This window comes from Scyliorhinus torazame, chromosome 5 (assembly GCF_047496885.1).
Source record: "Scyliorhinus torazame isolate Kashiwa2021f chromosome 5, sScyTor2.1, whole genome shotgun sequence".
NCBI classification, from domain to species: Eukaryota; Metazoa; Chordata; class Chondrichthyes; order Carcharhiniformes; family Scyliorhinidae; genus Scyliorhinus; species Scyliorhinus torazame.
In genome coordinates this window covers 323013646-323037547 of record NC_092711.1, presented here as the reverse complement: position 1 = coordinate 323037547, position 23902 = coordinate 323013646, and the positions used below count along the sequence as shown (strand labels likewise).

Genomic DNA, 23902 nt, shown 5'->3' with positions numbered 1-23902 from the left:
GTCAGAGGGTCAGTGCTGAGGGAGTTCTGCACTGTCAGAGGGTCTGTACTGAGGGAGTGCTGCACTGTCAGAGCGTCAGTACTGAGGGAGTGCTGCACTGTCAGAGGGTCAGTACTGAGGGAGTGCCGCACTGTCAGAGGGTCATTACTGAGGGAGTGCTGCACTGTCAGAGGGTCAGTATTGAGGGAGTGCCGCACTGTCAGAGGATCAGTACTGAGGGAGTGCTGCACTGTCAGAGTGTCAGTACTGAGGGAGTGCTGCACTGTCAGAGGGTCAGTACTGAGGGAGTGCCGCACTGTCAGAGGGTCAGTACTGAGGGAGTGCTGCACTGTCAGAGGGTCAGTACTGAAGGAGTGCCGCACTGTCAGAGGGTCAGTACTGAGGGAGTGCTGCACTGTCAGAGGGTCAGTACAGAGGGAGTACTGCACTGTCACAGGGTCAGTACTGAGGGAGTGCTGCACTGTCAGAGCGTCAGTACTGAGTGAGTGCCGCACTGTCAGAGGGTCAGTACTGAGGGAGTGCCGCACTGTCAGAGGGTCAGTACTGAGGGAGTGCTGCACAGTCAGAGGGTCAGTACTGAGGGAGTGCTGCACTGTCAGAAGGTCAGTATTGAGGGAGTGCTGCTCTGTCCGAGGGTCAGTACTGAGGGAGTTCTGCACTGTCGGAGGATCAGTACTGAGGGAGTGCCGCACTGTCAGAGGGTCAGTACTGAGGGAGTGCTGCACTGTCAGAGGGTCAGTACTGAGGGAGTGCTGCACTGTCAGAGGGTCAGGACTGAGGGAGTGCCGCACTGTCAGAGGGTCAGTACTGAGGGAGTGCCGCACTGTCAGAGAGTCAGTACTGAGGGATTGCCGCACTGTCAGAGGGTCAGTACTGAGTGAATGCTGCACTGTCAGAGGGTCAGTACTGTGGGAGTGCCGCACTGACAGAGGGTCAGTACTGAGCGAGTGCTGCACTGTCAGAGGGTCAGTACTGAGTGAATGCTGCACTGTCAGAGGGTCAGTACTGAGGGAGTGCTGCACTGTCACAGGGTCAGTACTGAGGGAGTGCTGCACTGTCAGAGCGTCAGTACTGAGTGAGTGCCGTACTGTCAGAGGGTCAGTACTGAGGGAGTGCTGCACTGTCAGAGGATCAGTACTGAGGGAGTGCTGCACTGTCAGTCGCTCAGTACTGAGGGATTGCCGCACTGTCAGAGGGTCAATACTGAGGGAGTGCTGCACTGTCAGAGGGACAGTACTGAATGAGTGCTGCACTGTCGAAGGTCAGTACTGAGGTTGTGCTGCCCTGTCAGAGGGTCAGTACTGAGTGAATGCTGCACTGTCAGAGGGTCAGTAATGTGGGAGTGCCGCACTGTCAGAGGGTGAGTACTGAGTGAATGCTGCACTCTCAGAGGGTCAGTACTGAGGGAGCGCTGCACTGTCAGAGGGTCAGTACTGAGGGATTGCTGCACTGTCAGAGGGTCAGTACTGAGGGAGTGCTGCACTGTCAGAGGGTCTGTACTGAGGGAGTACTGCAATGTCAGAGGGGCAGTAATGAGAGAGTGCCGCACTGTCAGAGGGTCAGTACTGAGGGATTGCTGCACTGTCAGAGGGTCAGTGCTGAGGGAGTGCCGCACTGTCAGAGGGTCAGTACTGAGGGATTGCTGCACTGTCCGAGGGTCAGTACTGAGGGAGTGCCGCACTGTCAGAGAGTCAGTCCTGAGGGAGTGCTGCACTGTCAGATGGTCAGTACTGAGGTAGTGCCGCACTTTCAGAGGGTCAGTACTGAGGGAGTGCTGCACTGTCAGAGGGTGAGTCCTGAGGGAGGGCTGCATCGTCAGAGGGTCAGTACTGAGGGAGTGCCGCACTGTCAAAGGGTCTGTACTGAGGGAGTGCTGCACTGTCAGAGGGTCAGTACTGAGGGTGTGCCGCACTGTCAGAGGGTCAGTACTGTGGGAGTGCTGCACTGTCAGAGGGTCAGTACTGTGGGAGTGCTGCACTGTCAGAGGGTCAGTGCTGAGGGAGTGCTGCACTGTCAGAGGGTCAGTACTGACGGAGTGCCGCACTGTCAGAGGGTCAGTACTGAGGGAGCGCTGCACTGTCAGACGGTCAGTGCTGAGGGAGTGCTGCACTGTCAGAGGGTCAGTGCTGAGGGAGTGCTGCACTGTCAGAGCGTCAGTACTGAGGGAGTGCCGCACTGTCAGAGGGTCAGGACTGAGGGAGTGCTGCACTGTCAGCGGGTCAGTGCTGAGGGAGTGCTGCACTGTCAGAGGGTCAGTACTGAGGGAGTGCTGCACTGTCAGAGGGTCAGTGCTGTGGGAGTGCTGCACTGTCAGAGGGTCAGTACTGAGGGAGTGCTGCACTGTCAGAGGATCAGTGCTGAGGGAGTGCTGCACTGTCAGAGGGTCAGTGTTGAGGGAGTGCTGCACTGTCAGAGGGTCAATACTGAGGGAGTGCTGCACTGTCAGAAGGACAGTACTGAATGAGTGCTGCACTGTCGAAGGTCAGTACTGAGGTTGTGCTGCCCTGTCAGAGTGTCAGTGCTGCGGGAGTGCTGCACTGTCAGAGGGTCAGTATTGAGGGAGTGCCGCACAGTCGGAGGGTCAGTACTGAGGGAGTGCTGCACTGTCAGATGGTCAGTACTGAGGGAGCGCTGCACTGTCAGAGGGTCAGTGCTGAGGGAGTTCTGCACTGTCAGAGGGTCTGTACTGAGGGAGTGCTGCACTGTCAGAGCGTCAGTACTGAGGGAGTGCTGCACTGTCAGAGGGTCAGTACTGAGGGAGTGCCGCACTGTCAGAGGGTCAGTACTGAGGGAGTGCTGCACTGTCAGAGGGTCAGTATTGAGGGAGTGCCGCACTGTCAGAGGATCAGTACTGAGGGAGTGCTGCACTGTCAGAGCGTCAGTACTGAGGGAGTGCTGCACTGTCAGAGGGTCAGTACTGAGGGAGTGCCGCACTGTCAGAGGGTCAGTACTGAGGGAGTGCTGCACTGTCAGAGGGTCAGTACTGAAGGAGTGCCGCACTGTCAGAGGGTCAGTACTGAGGGAGTGCTGCACTGTCAGAGGGTCAGTACAGAGGGAGTACTGCACTGTCACAGGGTCAGTACTGAGGGAGTGCTGCACTGTCAGAGCGTCAGTACTGAGTGAGTGCCGCACTGTCAGAGGGTCAGTACTGAGGGAGTGCCGCACTGTCAGAGGGTCAGTACTGAGGGAGTGCTGCACAGTCAGAGGGTCAGTACTGAGGGAGTGCTGCACTGTCAGAAGGTCAGTATTGAGGGAGTGCTGCTCTGTCCGAGGGTCAGTACTGAGGGAATTCTGCACTGTCGGAGGATCAGTACTGAGGGAGTGCCGCACTGTCAGAGGGTCAGTACTGAGGGAGTGCTGCACTGTCAGAGGGTCAGTACTGAGGGAGTGCTTTCTGTCAGAGGGTCAGGACTGAGGGAGTGCCGCACTGTCAGAGGGTCAGTACTGAGGGAGTGCCGCACTGTCAGAGAGTCAGTACTGAGGGATTGCCGCACTGTCAGAGGGTCAGTACTGAGTGAATGCTGCACTGTCAGAGGGTCAGTACTGTGGGAGTGCCGCACTGACAGAGGGTCAGTACTGAGCGAGTGCTGCACTGTCAGAGGGTCAGTACTGAGTGAATGCTGCACTGTCAGAGGGTCAGTACTGAGGGAGTGCTGCACTGTCACAGGGTCAGTACTGAGGGAGTGCTGCACTGTCAGAGCGTCAGTACTGAGTGAGTGCCGTACTGTCAGAGGGCCAGTACTGAGGGAGTGCTGCACTGTCAGAGGATCAGTACTGAGGGAGTGCTGCACAGTCAGATGGTCAGTACTGAGGGAGTGCTGCACTGTCAGAGGGTCAGTATTGAGGGAGTGCTGCACTGTCAGAGGCTCAGTACTGAGGGAGTGCCGCACTGTCAGAGGGTCAATACTGAGGGAGTGCTGCACTGTCAGAAGGACAGTACTGAATGAGTGCTGCACTGTCGAACGTCAGTACTGATGTTGTGCTGCCCTGACAGAGTGTCAGTACTGAGGGAGTGCTGCACTGTCAGAGGGTCAGTATTGAGGGAGTGCCGCACAGTCAGAGTGTCAGTACTGAGGGGGTGCTGCACTATCAGAGGGTCTGTACTGAGGGAGTGCTGCACTGTCAGAGGGTCAGTACTGAGGGAGTGCTGCACTGTCACAGGTCAGTACTGAGGGAGCGCCGCACTGTCAGACGCTCAGTACTGAGGGAGTGCTGCACTGTCAGAGGGTCAGTAGTGAGGGAGTGCTGCACTGTCAGAGGGTCAGTACTGAGGGAGTGCTGCACTGTCAGAGGGTCAGTATTGAGGGAGTGCCGCACAATTAAAGGGTCAGTACTGAGGGAGTGCTGCACTGTCAGAGGGTCTGTACTGAGGGAGTGCTGCACTGTCAGAGCGTCAGTACTGAGGGAGTGCTGCACTGTCAGAGGGTCAGCACTGAGGGAGTGCTTCACTGTCAGAGGGTCTGTACTGAGGGAGTGCTGCACTGACAGAGGGTCAGTACTGAGGGAGTGCCGCACTGTCAGACGGTCAGTGCTGTGGGAGTGCTGCACTGTCAGAGGGTCAGTGCTGAGTGAGTGCTGCACTGTCAGAGGGTCAGTACTGAGGGAGTGCTGCACTGTCAGAGGGTCAGTGCTGTGGGAGTGCTGCACTGTCAGAGGGTCAGTACTGAGGGAGTGCTGCACTGTCAGAGGATTGGTGCTGAGGGAGTGCTGCACTGTCAGAGGGTCAGTGTTGAGGGAGTGCTGCACTGTCAGAGGGTCAATACTGAGGGAGTGCTGCACTGTCAGAAGGACAGTACTGAATGAGTGCTGCACTGTCGAAGGTCAGTACTGTGGTTGTGCTGCCCTGTCAGAGTGTCAGTACTGAGGGAGTGCTGCACTGTCAGAGGGTCAGTATTGAGGGAGTGCCGCACAGTCAGAGGGTCAGTACTGAGGGAGTGCTGCACTGTCAGATGGTCAGTACTGAGGGAGTGCTGCACTGTCAGAGGGTCAGTGCTGAGGGAGTTCTGCACTGTCAGAGGGTCTGTACTGAGGGAGTGCTGCACTGTCAGAGCGTCAGTACTGAGGGAGTGCTGCACTGTCAGAGGGTCAGTACTGAGGGAGTGCCGCACTGTCAGAGGGTCAGTACTGAGGGAGTGCTGCACTGTCAGAGGGTCAGTATTGAGGGAGTGCCGCACTGTCAGAGGATCAGTACTGAGGGAGTGCTGCACTGTCAGAGTGTCAGTACTGAGGGAGTGCTGCACTGTCAGAGGGTCAGTACTGAGGGAGTGCCGCACTGTCAGAGGGTCAGTACTGAGGGAGTGCTGCACTGTCAGAGGGTCAGTACTGAAGGAGTGCCGCACTGTCAGAGGGTCAGTACTGAGGGAGTGCTGCACTGTCAGAGGGTCAGTACAGAGGGAGTACTGCACTGTCACAGGGTCAGTACTGAGGGAGTGCTGCACTGTCAGAGCGTCAGTACTGAGTGAGTGCCGCACTGTCAGAGGGTCAGTACTGAGGGAGTGCCGCACTGTCAGAGGGTCAGTACTGAGGGAGTGCTGCACAGTCAGAGGGTCAGTACTGAGGGAGTGCTGCACTGTCAGAAGGTCAGTATTGAGGGAGTGCTGCTCTGTCCGAGGGTCAGTACTGAGGGAGTTCTGCACTGTCGGAGGATCAGTACTGAGGGAGTGCCGCACTGTCAGAGGGTCAGTACTGAGGGAGTGCTGCACTGTCAGAGGGTCAGTACTGAGGGAGTGCTGCACTGTCAGAGGGTCAGGACTGAGGGAGTGCCGCACTGTCAGAGGGTCAGTACTGAGGGAGTGCCGCACTGTCAGAGAGTCAGTACTGAGGGATTGCCGCACTGTCAGAGGGTCAGTACTGAGTGAATGCTGCACTGTCAGAGGGTCAGTACTGTGGGAGTGCCGCACTGACAGAGGGTCAGTACTGAGCGAGTGCTGCACTGTCAGAGGGTCAGTACTGAGTGAATGCTGCACTGTCAGAGGGTCAGTACTGAGGGAGTGCTGCACTGTCACAGGGTCAGTACTGAGGGAGTGCTGCACTGTCAGAGCGTCAGTACTGAGTGAGTGCCGTACTGTCAGAGGGTCAGTACTGAGGGAGTGCTGCACTGTCAGAGGATCAGTACTGAGGGAGTGCTGCACTGTCAGTCGCTCAGTACTGAGGGATTGCCGCACTGTCAGAGGGTCAATACTGAGGGAGTGCTGCACTGTCAGAGGGACAGTACTGAATGAGTGCTGCACTGTCGAAGGTCAGTACTGAGGTTGTGCTGCCCTGTCAGAGGGTCAGTACTGAGTGAATGCTGCACTGTCAGAGGGTCAGTAATGTGGGAGTGCCGCACTGTCAGAGGGTGAGTACTGAGTGAATGCTGCACTCTCAGAGGGTCAGTACTGAGGGAGCGCTGCACTGTCAGAGGGTCAGTACTGAGGGATTGCTGCACTGTCAGAGGGTCAGTACTGAGGGAGTGCCGCACTGTCAGAGAGTCAGTCCTGAGGGAGCGCTGCACTGTCAGATGGTCAGTACTGAGGTAGTGCCGCACTTTCAGAGGGTCAGTACTGAGGGAGTGCTGCACTGTCAGAGGGTGAGTCCTGAGGGAGGGCTGCATCGTCAGAGGGTCAGTACTGAGGGAGTGCCGCACTGTCAGAGGGTCTGTACTGAGGGAGTGCTGCACTGTCAGAGGGTCAGTACTGAGGGTGTGCCGCACTGTCAGAGGGTCAGTACTGTGGGAGTGCTGCACTGTCAGAGGGTCAGTACTGTGGGAGTGCTGCACTGTCAGAGGGTCAGTGCTGAGGGACTGCTGCACTGTCAGAGGGTCAGTACTGACGGAGTGCCGCACTGTCAGAGGGTCAGTACTGAGGGAGCGCTGCACTGTCAGACGGTCAGTGCTGAGGGAGTGCTGCACTGTCAGAGGGTCAGTGCTGAGGGAGTGCTGCACTGTCAGAGCGTCAGTACTGAGGGAGTGCCGCACTGTCAGAGGGTCAGGACTGAGGGAGTGCTGCACTGTCAGCGGGTCAGTGCTGAGGGAGTGCTGCACTGTCAGAGGGTCAGTACTGAGGGAGTGCTGCACTGTCAGAGGGTCAGTGCTGTGGGAGTGCTGCACTGTCAGAGGGTCAGTACTGAGGGAGTGCTGCACTGTCAGAGGATCAGTGCTGAGGGAGTGCTGCACTGTCAGAGGGTCAGTGTTGAGGGAGTGCTGCACTGTCAGAGGGTCAATACTGAGGGAGTGCTGCACTGTCAGAAGGACAGTACTGAATGAGTGCTGCACTGTCGAAGGTCAGTACTGAGGTTGTGCTGCCCTGTCAGAGTGTCAGTGCTGCGGGAGTGCTGCACTGTCAGAGGGTCAGTATTGAGGGAGTGCCGCACAGTCGGAGGGTCAGTACTGAGGGAGTGCTGCACTGTCAGATGGTCAGTACTGAGGGAGCGCTGCACTGTCAAAGGGTCAGTGCTGAGGGAGTTCTGCACTGTCAGAGGGTCTGTACTGAGGGAGTGCTGCACTGTCAGAGCGTCAGTACTGAGGGAGTGCTGCACTGTCAGAGGGTCAGTACTGAGGGAGTGCCGCACTGTCAGAGGGTCAGTACTGAGGGAGTGCTGCACTGTCAGAGGGTCAGTATTGAGGGAGTGCCGCCCTGTCAGAGGATCAGTACTGAGGGAGTGCTGCACTGTCAGAGCGTCAGTACTGAGGGAGTGCTGCACTGTCAGAGGGTCAGTACTGAGGGAGTGCCGCACTGTCAGAGGGTCAGTACTGAGGGAGTGCTGCACTGTCAGAGGGTCAGTACTGAAGGAGTGCCGCACTGTCAGAGGGTCAGTACTGAGGGAGTGCTGCACTGTCCGAGGGTCAGTACTGAGGGAGTTCTGCACTGTCAGAGGGTCAGTACTGAGGGAGTGCTGCACTGTCAGAGGTTCAGTACTGAGAGAGTGCTGCACTGTCAGAGGGTCAGTACTAAGGGAGTGCTGCACTGTCAGAGAGTCAATACTGAGGGAGTGCCGCACTGTCAGAGGGTCAGTACTGAGGGAGTGCCACACTGTCACATGGTCAGTACTGAGGGAGTGCCGCATTGTCAGAGGGTCAGTACTGAGGGAGTGCTGCACTGTCAGAAGGTCAGTATTGAGGGAGTGCTGCTCTGTCCGAGGGTCAGTACTGAGGGAGTTCTGCACTGTCGGAGGATCTGTACTGAGGGAGTGCCGCACTGTCAGAGGGTCAGTACTGAGGGAGTGCTGCACTGTCAGAGGGTCAGTACTGAGGGAGTGCTGCACTGTCAGAGGGTCAGGACTGAGGGAGTGCCGCACTGTCAGAGGGTCAGTACTGAGGGAGTGCCGCACTGTCAGAGAGTCAGTACTGAGGGATTGCCGCACTGTCAGAGGGTCAGTACTGAGTGAATGCTGCACTGTCAGAGGGTCAGTACTGTGGGAGTGCCGCACTGACAGTGGGTCAGTACTGAGCGAGTGCTGCACTGTCAGAGGGTCAGTACTGAGTGAATGCTGCACTGTCAGAGGGTCAGTACTGAGGGAGTGCTGCACTGTCACAGGGTCAGTACTGAGGGAGTGCTGCACTGTCAGAGCGTCAGTACTGAGTGAGTGCCGTACTGTCAGAGGGCCAGTACTGAGGGAGTGCTGCACTGTCAGAGGATCAGTACTGAGGGAGTGCTGCACAGTCAGATGGTCAGTACTGAGGGAGTGCTGCACTGTCAGAGGGTCAGTATTGAGGGAGTGCTGCACTGTCAGAGGCTCAGTACTGAGGGAGTGCCGCACTGTCAGAGGGTCAATACTGAGGGAGTGCTGCACTGTCAGAAGGACAGTACTGAATGAGTGCTGCACTGTCGAACGTCAGTACTGATGTTGTGCTGCCCTGACAGAGTGTCAGTAATGAGGGAGTGCTGCACTGTCAGAGGGTCAGTATTGAGGGAGTGCCGCACAGTCAGAGTGTCAGTACTGAGGGGGTGCTGCACTATCAGAGGGTCAGTACTGAGGGAGTGCTGCAGTGTCAGACGCTCAGTACTGAGGGAGTGCTGCACTGTCAGAGGGTCAGTAGTGAGGGAGTGCTGCACTGTCAGAGGGTCAGTACTGAGGGAGTGCTGCACTGTCAGAGGGTCAGTATTGAGGGAGTGCCGCACAATTAAAGGGTCAGTACTGAGGGAGTGCTGCACTGTCAGAGGGTCAGTACTGAGGGAGTGCTGCAATGTCAGAGACTCAGTACTGAGGGAGTGCCGCACTGTCAGAGTGTCAGTACTGAGGTTGTGTTGCACTGTCAGTGTGTGAGTACTGAGGGAATGCTGCACTGTCAGAGGGTCAGTACTGAGGGAGTGCTGCACTGTCAAAGGATCTGTAGTGAGGGGGTGCTGCACTGTCAGAGGGTCAGTACTGAGGGAGTGCTGCACTGTCAGAGGGTCAGTACTGAGGGAGTGCCGTACTGTCAGAGGGTCAGTACTGAGGGAGTGCCGCACTGTCAGAGGGTCAGTACTGACGGAGCGCCGCACTGTCAGAGGGTCAGTACTGAGGGAGTGCCGCACTGTCAGAGGGTCAGTACTGAGGGAGTGCCACACTGTCAGAGGATCAGTACTGAGGGAGTGCCGCACTGTCAGTGGGTCAGTACTGAGGGAGTGCCGTACTATCAGAGGGTCAGTACTGAGGGAGTGCTGCACTGTCAGAGGGTCAGTACTGAGGGAGTTCTGCACTGTCAGAGGGTCAGTACTGAGAGAGTGCTGCACTGTCAGAGGGTCAATACTGAGAGAGTGCTGCACTGTCAGAGGGTCAGTACTGAGGGAGTGCTGCACTGTCAGAGGTTCAGTACTGAGAGAGTGCTGCACTGTCAGAGGGTCAGTACTAAGGGAGTGCTGCACTGTCAGAGAGTCAATACTGAGGGAGTGCCGCACTGTCAGAGGGTCAGTACTGAGGGAGTGCCACACTGTCACATGGTCAGTACTGAGGGAGTGCCGCATTGTCAGAGGGTCAGTACTGAGGGAGTGCTGCACTGTCAGAGGGTCAGTACTGATGGAGCGCCGCACTGTCAGAGGGTCAGTACTGAGGGAGTGCCGCACTGTCAGAGGGTCAGTACTGAGGGAGTGCCACACTGTCAGAGGATCAGTACTGAGGGAGTGCCGCACTGTCAGTGGGTCAGTACTGAGGGAGTGCCGTACTATCAGAGGGTCAGTACTGAGGGAGTGCTGCACTGTCAGAGGGTCAGTACTGAGGGAGTGCTGCACTGTCAGAGGGTCAGTACTGAGAGAGTGCTGCACTGTCAGAGGGTCAATACTGAGAGAGTGCTGCACTGTCAGAGGGTCAGTACTGAGGGAGTGCTGCACTGTCAGAGGTTCAGTACTGAGAGAGTGCTGCACTGTCAGAGGGTCAGTACTAAGGGAGTGCTGCACTGTCAGAGAGTCAATACTGAGGGAGTGCCGCACTGTCAGAGGGTCAGTACTGAGGGAGTGCCACACTGTCACATGGTCAGTACTGAGGGAGTGCCGCATTGTCAGAGGGTCAGTGCTGAGGGAGTGCTGCACTGTCAGAGGGTCAGTACTGAGGGTGTGCTGCACTGTCAGAGGGTCAGTACTGAGGGAGTGCTGCACTGTCAGAGGGTCAGTACTGTGGAGTGCCGCACTGTCAGAGGGTCAGTATTGAGGGAGTGCTGCACTGTCAGAGTGTCAGTACTGAGGGAGTGCTGCACTGTCAGAGGGTCAGAACTGAGGGAGTGCCGCACTGTCAGAGGGTCTGTACTGAGGGAGTGCTGCACTGTCAGAGGGTCAGAACTGAGGGAGTGCCGCACTGTCAGAGGGTCAGTACTGAGGGAGTGCTGCACTGTCAGACGGTCAGTACTGAGGGAGTGCCGTACTGCCAGAGGGTCAGTACTGAGGGAGTGCTGCACTGTCAGAGGGTCAGTACTGAGGGAGTGCTACACTGTCAGTACTGAGGGAGTGCCGCACTTTCAGAGGGTCAGTACTGAGGGAGTGCCGCACTGTCAGAGGGTCAGTACTGAGAGAGTGCTGCACTGACAGAGGGTCAGTACTGAGAGAGTGCTGCACTGTCAGAGGGTCAGTACTGAGGGAGTGCTGCACTGTCAGAGGGTCAGTACTGAGAGAGTGCTGCACTCTCAGAGGGTCAATACTGAGAGAGTGCTGCACTGTCAGAGGGTCAGTACTGAGGGAGTGCCGCACTGTCAGAGGGTCAGTACTGAGAGAGTGCTGCACTGTCAGAGGGTCAGTACTGAGAGAGTGTTGCACTGTCAGAGGGTCAATACTGAGGGAGTGCTGCACTGTCAGAGGGTCAGTACTGAGAGAGTGCTGCACTGTCACAGGGTCAGTACTGAGGGAGTGCTGCACTGTCAGAGGGTCAGTACTGAGAGAGTGCTGCACTGTCAGAGGGTCAATACTGAGAGAGTGCTGCACTGTCAGAGGGTCAGTACTGAGGGAGTGCTGCACTGTCAGACGGTCACTGCTGAGGGAGTGCTGCACTGTCAGAGGGTCAGTACTGAGGGAGTGCTGCACTGTCAGAGGGTCAGTACTGAGAGAGTGCTGCACTGTCAGAGGGTCAGTACTGAGGGAGTGCTGCACTGTCAGAGAGTCAATACTGAGGGAGTGCCGCACTGTCACATGGTCAGTACTGAGGGAGTGCCGCACTGTCAGAGTGTCAGTACTGAGGTTGTGTTGCACTGTCAGTGTGTCAGTACGGAGGGAGCGCCGCACTTTCAGAGGGTCAGTACTGTGGGAGTGCCACACTATCAGAGGGTCAGTACTGACGGAGTTCCGCATTGTCAGAGGCCCAGTACTGAGGGAATGCTGCACTGTCAAAGGATCAGTACTGAGGGAGTGCCGCACTGTCAGAGGGTCAGTACTGAGGGAGTGCCGCACTGTCAGAGGGTCAGTACTGAGAGAGTGCCGCACTGTCAGAGGGTCAGTACTGAGGGAGTGCCGCACTGTCAGAGGGTCAGTACTGAGGGAGTGCCGCACTGTCAGAGGGTCAGTACTGAGGGAGTGCTGCACTGTCAGAGGGTCAGAACTGAGGGAGTGCCGCACTGTCAGAGGGTCAGTACTGAGGGAGTGCCGCATTGTCAGAGGGTCAGTACTGAGGGAGTGCTGCACTGTCAGAGGGTCAGTACTGAGGGAGTGCTGCACTGTCAGAGGGTCAGTACTGAGGGAGTGCTGCACTGTCAGAGGGTCAGTACTGAGGGAGTGCTGCACTGTCAGAGCGTCCGTGCTAAAGATCACTAAAATGGATGATCTGGTTCTTATCGAATTGCTGTTAGTGGAATCTTGCTGTGTGTTTATCGACTGCCTTGTTTCCTACATTACAGTTGAGAGATTGTGAATTCTCTCTGTACCCTAACAGGTTCCGGACTGCGGCGACTAGGGGCTTTTCCTCGTCACTTCATTGCAGTCGTAATGTTAGCCGACTTGTGACAATAACAAAGATTATTATTATTACAACAGTGCGTCGTATTTCCAAACATTTCAAATGTAGTTCATTGGCTGTACGTTACTTTGGGACTTCAGTGGTTCTGAAATATTTACATAAATGCAAATCTTTCCTTCCGAATCTTTTGGGAGGGAGAAGATTAGTAATAAAACCTTGGTAAATCAGGAGAAGGATTGTTCTGCAAAATGTCTCTCTGACTGCTGAAGCTTTTTGAAATGAGTACCAGGAAACCGCAATGACCCTGAACAACATCACTCCACCTCTCACAACCCTTTAGCTGTTTGTAAATCATGATTTGATTTATTATTGTCACATGTATTAGTATACAGTGCAAAGTATTGTTTCTTGCATTCTGTACAAACATTGCATACCGTACATAGGGAAGGAAGGAGCGACTACAGAATATAATGTTACAGTTATATTATAGCAAGGTGTAGAGAAAAGATCAACTTAATGAGGTAGGTCCATTCAAAAGTCTGATGGCCGTCGGGAAGAAGCTGTTCTTGAGTCGGTTGGCACGTGACCTCAAACTTTGGTATCTTTTTCCTGACGGAAGGAGGTGGAAGAGAGAATGTCCGGGGTGCGTGGAGTCCTTAATTATGCTGGCTGCCTTTCTGAGGCAGCGGGAATTATAGACAGAGGGCGGGATTTTCCGAACCCGGGCCGGGTTGGAGAATTGCCGGGGGGGTGGGCACGATTCACGCGACGCCACTCCGACGCCGGTCGGCCGATTCTCCGGTCGGAGGCCGCTCTATGTGCGCCACCCCCCCCCCCGGCGATTCTCCGCACGCGTTGGGCCAAGTGTCCGCCGAGATAGGCCTAGTCCCACCGCCATCGTCCACGTGTGGTCCTACCCGGCGGGATCTCGGTGTTCATCCTGCGGGGGGGGACGCGACCCCGGGGGGGTCCTCTACCGTGGCCTGGCCCGCGATCGGGGCCTACTGATCGGCGGGCCGGCTTGTCCTGGTGGGGGCCCATGTTCCTCCGTGCCGGGCCCCTGTAGCTCTCCGCCATGTTGCGTCGGGACTGGCGCGGAGAAGGCAACTAGCGCGCATGCGTCAGTTCACGTCGGCCGTAGCACACATGCGCAAGTTCACGCCAGCTGGGGGGGGGGGTTAGGGAACTTAGCACCTCTTTTATCCATTCGCTGCTTGAGAAGATTCTGGAATGGATGCGTATTCCCTTATTCAGCATAAACATTCTTCACCTCTAAATTGGGACAGGTGTTAGAATCACTCACTGTAGTGATAGCAACAATGCTGGTCCTGATTGAGATGAGTGCTAGGTTGCCTGGCAACCTACAGAAAGACCGTTTGGAGGGGAGCAGGACCCCCTTAGAACATAGAAACTGGAGGAGGCGATTCAGCCTCAAGATCCATTCAATTATTTTATGTTTGAAATGTACCTCAATCCCATTCATCTGCCTTTGCTCCATATCCCTGGACATCCTAATCCCCAAAATGTCTTGAAAACCCCAATTGACCATCAGCATCCACAGAGGGTGAGAGTTCCCAAAGTCCTCTTCCCCTTATGTGAAGAAACTGGAGGAACCATCATAAAGAGGCGGATGAGCGAACACTGGAATTAACCAACAGCATGCCCCACAACCAGCTTAGGCTGACCCGGCCACACCACCCACCAGTTCACCAAAGGAAATGGTGAACAGTCTGAATCACAGGATTCATGGTCTTGCTTTGGTTTGAAGGAATTCACTCCCTCCACCGCTGACGTACAGTGGCAGCAGTCTGCACCATTCACAAGATGCACTGCAACAACTTGCCAAATATCCTTCAACAGCACCTTCCAAACCTGATACCTGAAGTAGTGGTTTGTATCTACCTGGCCAGTGACACAGGCGTGCCACTAGAACAGACAAAGGTCACAGGAGGTCTAGCAAGGTCAACCGATGATGGTTATAATTTAGAAATGCGCAGAATTTATAAAGAAGGAAAATTGTTACCAAACTCAACATTTAGGGCGAATGGCCTCATCGCGCCCAACTTGGTGATGTGATGAGAGCATTAAATCTCGCAATAGGTCTTTCGCGAGACTTGTGATGCTCGGAACACCTCACGAGATCGTAGATCTCATGAGATGTGGTGATCTGAATATCACCCTCTCTGGGCAAGATCTAGATTTACATATTTAAATATGTCGGCACCCGATGCTCCCAGGGCCCGGGAATGAACGACTGCTCCTTGGAAACCTCGCCACAAATATGGGTGGCACTGTCAGGTTGGCAGGGGCACTGCAAGGGTGCCAGGCTGGCAGTGCCAAGGTGCCAATGTGCAAGGTTGCCCATGCCAGGGTATTGGGCCTGGAAGTGCCCTGTCCTTCTGAGGGGAGGGTTTTATGACCCCTCCTAACAACTAAGCTGGAGCATTGTGGGGTGGTCCAGAGGCCATGGTGGGGGTTCCGAGGGGAGTCGGGAAATTGAGGTGGCTTTTAAAAATGGAGCTGCAATCTCTCGGCAATGCAGGAAATTAAGGTAAGTGTGGCCATTGCTCACCGAGGCCATTTAATAGTCGAGTCATTCTCGGTGCCCCTCACTAAACGTGCCCAAAATAGACTGTTTTTTTCCTGTTAAATCGCACCCCCAGCCTCTGAGAATGATGGTACAAATGTGACCAGTTAAGTTTGTATTGCGGCTGATGAAAGGTTCTGGTGGGATTGCCTCTCTGCAGATGAATCATGTTCAGCTGACACATTTTACAAGATTCTTTAAACACGGTTCAATAATGCGTTCAGTGACAACAGGCTGGATTTTGGCCACCATGCCTTTTGCACTGTCCCTGGCACCTACCTGCTCATACCCATACCTGCTCCCGCTGTAGTCTTACCAGGATAGAGGAGGGGTCTATGGACCACCCACCCATGTGCCAATTGATGTTCTAAAGTGACCAGCTAATGGCCACTTGAGCTTCCTCCTGCCGCTATGGGAATTTAAGAAAGAGCGTGAGAGGTTGACACCAAGTGTGTGGCCCAGGAAATTTCCCAGCTCAGGTTAGTGGCTTGGCTGGCAGTTACCTCCTTTATGGATCCCCATTCCCCAGGTGTGCAATGGAGGTCCCCAAAGTAATTCCACCCGGCATTCCACCCGGAATTACCCCACATCCAACTCGGCTCCCTACCTCCCTGCTCCCTTGCTGGTGCCTACCAACATGACCCCAGTGATAATCCCACCCTTACATTTACATTCAGCTCCATTGACATTGGGACTCAATGCAGCCCCAATTGTGGTCACTGTTCCAGGTGGTGCTGCTGGGACCGGTCAGCTGACGAACCTCGAATTGGCTGGCAGCTCTTAGAGGTTCAAGCCAATTAACAGCCTGACCGATGAGCGTTAATTGTCTGCAGGGCGAGAAGATAATACGGTTGGATTCTCCCCTCGAACTCAGGTCCCTTCCCGCCTGTAAAATCCAGCCCAACTTTACATTTGTTGCTCATGATTGTTCAGCTCATAGCTCGGGTCTGGCAAATATAATGTGGCAGGAAGTACAAAGTGCGAAAAGAATCATATCGGATCGGTCTGAATAATGAAGTTTGAAACAGAAATGTCTGGATGGATGTTTAGGATTTGTAACTGTAGCTGTCTAGTAGACTGTGATCTCCCATTCAGAAAGATACATCAGCTGACATATCTCTCTTCCCTCCTTTGTGAAATTAGGCCAACACTGTACTTCTACCCTACCAGTAAGTTAAGTTAGACAAACAAGACATTGACTTAGTCGCACATGCGGAGCTTGTAGAGTTGCGATTTTAATGGGGTGAGAATCGCAGCTGGATTTGAAGATCTTGTAATCCAGACTTGAAAAGACAAATTCATTCTTGGTATGGGGAATTACTGGCTCGGCTAGAAATCATTGCCCTTGAAAAGGTGGGGGTAAGATGTCTTCTTGAACCGCTGCAGTCCATTTGATGTAGGTACACCCACAGTGCTGTTAGGGAGGGAGTTCCAGGATTTTGCCCCAGTGCCAGTGAAGGGACGGCCGATATATTTCCACGTCAGGGTGGTGAGTGACTCGGAGGGGAACCTCCAGGTGGTGGGGTCCCCAGGTATCTGCTGCCCTTGTCCTTCTAGATGGTAGTGGCCGTGGGTTTGGAAGGTGCTGTGTAAGGAGCTTTGGTTAATGCAGTGCAACTTGTAGATGGTACACATGGCTGCCACTGTGTGTCAGTGGTGGAGGGAGTGAACATTTAAATTGGTGAATGGGATGCCAATCAAGCGGGCTGCTTCGTCCTGGATGGTGCTGAGCTTCTTGAGCTGCATTCATCCGGGCAAGTGGAGAATATTGCACCACACAGTCAATCGCTTCTGGAATTGTTTACTGTATTCTAGTAAAGATTTTGAACCAGATTTAAGGTCCTGGTGGGAACGAGACAGGCCTCCAGCATTATGGTTTCAACTGAGGTCTACTGAGTGTATAAGGAATAGAATTCTGGAGGAGCAAACACAGACCATTATCACACAATTTGGGAATGGTTTGGTCAGGGGTTCAATCATTAACACTAACTGTTGGAATTTAAGGAACTGTGAGAAATGCAGAGGAATCATTGGGACAGGAGCCGGCCATTCAGGTCTATTCCAGCATTGAATTAGATCACAGCTGATCTGTACCTCAACTCCAGTTAACCGCGTTTGTTCAATATCATTAACTTACAAAAATTCATCACTCACCGTCTTGAGTCAATTCACCCCCTCGGCAATTACAGCAGTTTTCAGGAGAGGAGGTCCCAGGTTTCTAACGCGATTTACGTGGAAAATGGGTTCCAGGACCCCGGAGTGAACTAAATCCAGCTCCAAACTCTCCATCCTGCCTGGCACAGGTGAAACTTTCCAATGCTTCCCTGTCACATGAACTCGAGGGCTCAGGTTCTCAATGCTTGAGATTATAAAACAGCAACATGCCTAAACCAGTGAGTTGATGCAATGTACAGCTGCACAAAGTGATCATTCAGTAAGTCACATTGGGACAGGAGAAGGATATTCATCCTTACAACCTTGTTCCCGCATGCAATTGTAAAAAAAATGTTGAATTTGTTCACGGGGCATGGGCATCGCTGGCCAGGCCAGTATTTATTGCCCATCCTGTTTGACATTGAGAAGGTGGAGGTAAGCTGCCTTCTTGAACCACTGCAGTCCCTGTGATAGTGGGTCCACTTGTTTGAAAGAGAGTTGCAGGATTGTGACCCACCGACAGTTATACAATGAGGACACAGTCGGTCTTTGCCTGCACCTGAATTGCTCATCTTTGCTCCTGGTCTCCCAATTCCATAACCCCAACTAAAATCTACCCGTTTCGGTTTGAGAATCCAGGCTGGGTCTAAAGGTTGCAGAATTCACTTTGTCTTGTCTCTTCCAAGCAGGCCCCTGGTTCACAGCCCCAATGACATAATGAAGCAGTGAGGAAATGAGTCAGCTGCTACCCAGCGCCTGCCTCTAACTCACATTTTCCAACAAAACAATCATAACGCAGTCTCCTGGAGTCAGCCCGTGATGTGTGGAATATCAGGAAATAATTAGACTTTATCACCCTGAGCCGAATCTCGCTGGGCACAGTTTGCTTATGGTAGTCATCCAAGTAATGTTAAGAATGCTTTAAAAATAATTGTAGTTGCCTCCAGAAATGTTTATGAAATGCATTAAGTGAAAGAAAGTAGCAGGGGATAGTTTTACAAGCAGCATAATCACTCAGGCCTCTGATAATGTAATGGACAAGCTGTTTTCTCCCTAAAGTCTAGGTTGTGTGGTAAACAATGGACTGGGAGAATTATGAGGATGGAAATCAAACATGCTTTGGACGATGCATCATTATTTGGCGGGCTGGGGGCGGGGACCGGTGGGGGGTTATAATTGTGAGCGTGCATTCACACTACAGCTGTAGCACCTGGTGTGAAGTGGTTTGGCTCTGAGCCAACGTTGCTGGGAATAGTGTGAGTGCAGCTTGGATCGGCACTCGCAGTTTGTATCAGATATTGGGAGAGGGAATCCCGCTGGGCTTCACCGTGGCACTTTGGGGCTTAACGTCAAATTTGTCCTACTCAGGTTTTGTCCTTTGTGAGGAGCTGGAACCACTTTGGACCAACGCTAAACTTGCGGTGTGGATGCGGGAGTAAAGATCCAGCACAAAGTTCCAATCACAGGATCAAGGTGATAGTGATGTATATTGAAAATCTGATGTTCATTGTGGCGCATCAACCACCTTGTTACTTTTGCTGTGCACTGAAATTCAGTTATGCTCAATTCTGATCATTTAATACGAACAGGAATATTGAAACAGGAATAGGCCACTCAGCCCCTCGAACCTGACCTGCTGTTCCATAAGATCACATGTGGTCTGTACCTCATCTATGTATACCTGCCTTCACTCCATCATCCCCAGATGCCATTAGCTAACAAAACACTATTCACCTCAGTGTTGAAAGCTCCAAAAGTTCCAATTGATTCCAGCACCCATTGCGTTTTGGGGCGAGGGTTTCGATTGGTGCTCCCCTTTGTGTGCTCACTGACATCACCCTGCAACAGCCTAGCTCTAATTTTAAGTTTATATTCAGAATTTTTGATTCCCAGGCCAGAGGAAATAGTTTCTCTGTATCAATTCTACCAAATCCTTTTCACATTTTAAACACTTTGATTACGTCACCTCTGAATCTTTGCTCCACATCAGGGGAACACAGGACATTGTGAAGGTTTTGCGGGAACCCCATGTATAAATGAACACAACGCAGTCCAGTTACTGTAATGAACCATTTGGTTGACTGAAATTCTTCCCCCAGTTTGGGTCAATGTGGAGCTTCAGACCCACACCAAAGTGGGTTGGTTCTTAACTGCCCCCTGAAGTGGCCGAGTGAGCAAGACATCGTGTGGTACAGTGGGGACTAGGGATGGCGAGCAAATGCTGGCCTTGCCATCAAATCCCACATCCAAAAAAATAATTTTTACAGAAGGAAGAAATGTTATGTCTGTAAATTTGTCTTTGGTGGTCGGAGAGGTGCTGGAAAGCACCGTATCGGGTCTGCTATCACCTGAATCTTTCAGTGATCAATAACGGCACTCAAAATGGCTTTAGAAAACACAGCCTTGCCTCACTGACCTGACAGAGTCCTTTTCAGATCTTATGGATGTTAAAACGAAAGTAATAATTACTTAGTGTTGTATTCTTTGGGGGTTGTATTTGAATTGATGGTTGCTAAGATGTTCACTGTATGTTTTAAAAAGGTTAACTTGAGTTCATAGAATAAACATTGTTTTGCTCTAAAAAATACTTTTCCATTTCTGCTGTACCACACCTGCAGAGTGGGCCGTGTGCTCCCCATACCACAATCTATTAAAAGTTGTGGGTCAGGTGAACTCCATGATACACTTTGGGGTTCTCTAAACCTTGGCCCATAACAGCAGCACGGTAGCACAGTGGTTAGCACTGTTGCTTCGCAGCGCCAGGGTCCCGGGTTTGATTCCCGGCTTGGGTCACTGTCTGTGGAGTCTGACCGTTCTCCCCGTGTCTGCGTGGGTTTCCTCCGGGTGCTCCGGTTTCCTCCCACAAATCCCGAAAGCCATGCTGCCAGGTGAATGGGACATTCTGAATTCTCCCTCTGTGTACCCGAACAGGCGCCGGAATGTGGCGACTAGGGGATTTTCACAGTAACTTCATTGCAGTGTTAATGTAAGCCTACTTGAGACAATAAAGATTATGATTATTATTATTATAATTATCACTTCTAACACACCATATGAAATATTTCTGGAAATTGTACGGCCTCATATCCCACAAACTACAGATATTCCACCCCTCAAGACTGCCAGTGCCCCCTTTTTGAACCGTGCTCATACTGCTACACTCACATTGCTACATTTCTGTATCGGATTGATACAACACTGAGTGACCATTTCAGAGAGGGTAGTTAAGAGTCAACCACATTGCTGTGGGTCTGGAGTCACAGGTTCGATCCCGGCTCTGGGTCACTGTCCGTGTGGAGTTTGCACATTCTTACCGTGTTTATGTGGGTTTCGCCCCCACAACCCAACGATGCGCAGGGTAGGTGGATTGGCCACGCTAAATTGCCCCTAATTGGAACAAAAATAATTGGGTACTCTAAATTTTTTTAAATGGATAAGATTGGTGAAGATAAATGTAGGTCCCTTACAGTCAGAATCAGGGAAACCTGTAATGGGGAGCAAAGAAATGGCTGACCAACTAAACACATACTTTGGAGGACATAAATAAAGTACCAGAAATGTTGGTAAATGCAGGATTGTCTGAGAGGAAGGAACTGAAGGAAATCAGTATTAGTAGGGAAATGCTGTTGGGGAAATTGATGGGTTGAAGGCTGATAAATCCACAGGGGCTGATAATCTGAATCCCAGAGTACTTAAGGAAGTGGCCCTAGAAATAGTGGATGTACTGGCGGCCACCTTCCAAGATTCTATAGGTTCTGGAACAGAGGGTGTATCATAGAACCTCTGCAGTGTAGAAGGACGCAATTCAGCCCATCAAGTTTGCACCAACCCTCCGAAGGAACACCCCACTCAGGCCATGCCCTAACCCCGTATCCCCCATAACCCCACCTAACCTTTTTTTGGGGTCAGTAGGGGGCAATTTAGCACGGCCAATTCACCTAACCTGCACATCTTTGGACTGTGGGAGGAAACCGGAGCACCCGGAGAAAATCCAAGCAGACACGGGGAGAACTCCACACAGATAGTCACCCGAGGCTGGAATTGAACCCGGGTCCCTGGCGCTGTGAGGCAGCAGTGCTAACCACTGTGCCGCTCATGTAAACCCACTAATTAAAGGGAGGTAGAGAGAAAACAGAGAATTGTAGACCAGTAAGCCTGACGTCGGTAGTGGGCACAATGTTAGTGTCTATTATAGCGCAATGCACTTGGGAAACAGAGGCAGGATCGGACAGAGTCAGCATGGATTTATGAAGGGGGAAATCATGCTTGACAAATCTACTGGAATTCTTCGAGGATATAACTAGAAGAGTTGACAAGGCGGAGCCAGTGGATGTGGTTTATTTGGACTTTCAGAAAGCTTTCGACAAAGTCCCGCATAAGAGATTAGTGTGTAAAATTAAAGCGCATGGGATTGGGGAGTGTATTGGGATGGATAAAAAACTGGTTGGCAGACAGGAGACAAAGAGTAGGGATTAACAGGTCGGTAAGAACATAGAACATAGAAAATACAGCACAGAACAGGCCCTTCGGCCCACGATGTTGTGCCGAACCTTTGTCCTAGATTAATCATAGATTATCATTGAATTTACAGTGCAGAAGGAGGCCATTCGGCCCTTTGAGTCTGCACCAGCTCTTGGAAAGAGCACCCTACCCAAAGTCAACACCTCCACCCAACACTAAGGGCAATTTGGACATTAAGGGCAATTTATCATTGGCCAATTCACCTAACCCGCGCATCTTTGGACTGTGGGAGGAAACCGGAGCACCCGGAGGAAACCCACGCAGACACGGGGAGGACGTGCAGACTCCGCACAGACAATGACCCAAGCCGGAATCGAACCTGGGACCCTGGAGCTGTGAAGCAATTGTGCTATCCACAATGCTACCGTGCTGCCCTTAAGAACAAATAAATCTACACTATATCATTTTCCCGTAATCCATGTACCTATCCAACAGCTGCTTGAAGGTCCCTAATGTTTCCGACTCAACTACTTCCACAGGCAGTGCATTCCATGCCCCCACTACTCTCTGGGTAAAGAACCTACCTCTGATATCCCTCCTATATCTTCCACCTTTCACCTTAAATTTATGTCCCCTTGTAATGGTGTGTTCCACCTGGGGAAAAAGTCTCTGACTGTCTACTCTATCTATTCCCCTGATCATCTTATAAACCTCTATCAAGTCGCCCCTCAACCTTCTCCGCTCTAATGAGAAAAGGCCGAGCACCCTCAACCTTTCCTCGTAAGACCTACTCTCCATTCCAGGCAACATCCTGGTAAATCTTCTTTGCACCTTTTCCAGAGCTTCCACATCCTTCCTAAAATGAGGCGACCAGAACTGTACACAGTACTCCAAATGTGGCCTTACCAAAGTTTTGTCCAGCTGCATCATTACCTCATGGCTCTTAAATTCAATCCCTCTGTTAATGAACGCGAGCACACCATAGGCCTTCTTCACAGCTCTATCCACTTGAGTGGCAACTTTCAAAGATGTATGAACATAGACCCCAAGGTCTCTCTGCTCCGCCACAATGCCAAGAACTCTACCGTTAGCCCTGTATTCCGCATTCATATTTGTCCTTCCAAAATGGACAACCTCACACTTTTCAGGGTTAAACTCCATCTGCCACTTCTCAGCCCAGCTCTGCATCCTATCTATGTCTCTTTGCAGCCGACAACAGCCCTCCTTACTATCCACAACTCCACCAATCTTCGTATCGTCTGCAAATTTACTGACCCACCCTTCAACTCCCTCATCCAAGTCATTAATGAAAATCACAAACAGCAGAGGACCCAGAACTGATCCCTGCGGTACGCCACTGGTAACTGGGATCCAGGCTGAATATTTGCCATCCACCACCACTCTCTGACTTCTATCGGTTAGCCAGTTCGTTATCCAACTGGCCAAATTTCCCAATATCCCATGCCTCCTTACTTTGTGCAGAAGCCTACCATGGGGAACTTTATCAAATGCTAAGGTCTTTTTCTAAATGTCTGACAGTGACTAGTGGGGTACCGCAGGGATCGGTGCTGGGACCCCAGCTATTCACAATATATTGATGATTTAGATGAGAGAACAAAATGTAATATCTCCAAATTTGCAGATGACAGAAAGCTGGGTCAGAGGGTGAGCTGTGAGGAGGATGCAGAGATGCTTCGGTGTGATTTGGACAAGTTGAGTGAGTGGGTAAATGTTTGGCAGATGCAGTAAAATGTGGATAAATGTGAGGTAGCAAAAACAGGTAGGCAATTATCGTACAGCAGTCGCTGAAGGTAAGCAGCAGGTACAGCAGGCAGTAAAGAAGGCGAATGGTATGTTGGCCTTCATTATGAGAGGATTGGAGTACAGGAGCAGGGATTGTTGCTGCAATTGTACAGGGCCCTGGTGAGGCCACACCTGGAATATTGTGGGCATTTGCGGTCTCCTGATCTGAGGAAGGATGTCTTGCTGTGGATGAGGTGTAGCAAAGATTTACCAGACTGATACCTGGAAAGGAAGGACTGACGTATGGGGAGAGATTCAGTCAGTTAGGATCATATTTGTTGGAGATTAGAACAGTGTGGCGGGGGCGGGCGGGGGGGGAGACATCTCACAGAACCCAGGAAAATTCAGACAGGGTAGATGCAGGAAGGATGTTCCCGATGGTGGGGCTGCCCAGGACTAGGGGTCACAGTCTGACGATGTGGGGTAGATCATTCAAGACTGAGATGAGGAGAAATCTCTACACCCAGAGAGTGGTTGGCCTGTGGAATTCGCTACCACAGAGAGCAGTTGAGGGCAAAACGTTTCCAAGGAGTTTGATAGAGCTCATGGGAATAAAGGGGTGAAAGA

At 52.3% G+C, this 23902-nt stretch overlaps 1 long non-coding RNA gene across 1 annotated transcript in view; it reads right to left on the bottom strand.

The window, feature by feature from the left end:
* LOC140422813 (uncharacterized) overlaps positions 1 to 23902 on the bottom strand; it is a 254025-nt gene that overhangs the window by 116771 nt on the left and 113352 nt on the right. The window lies entirely within an intron of this gene.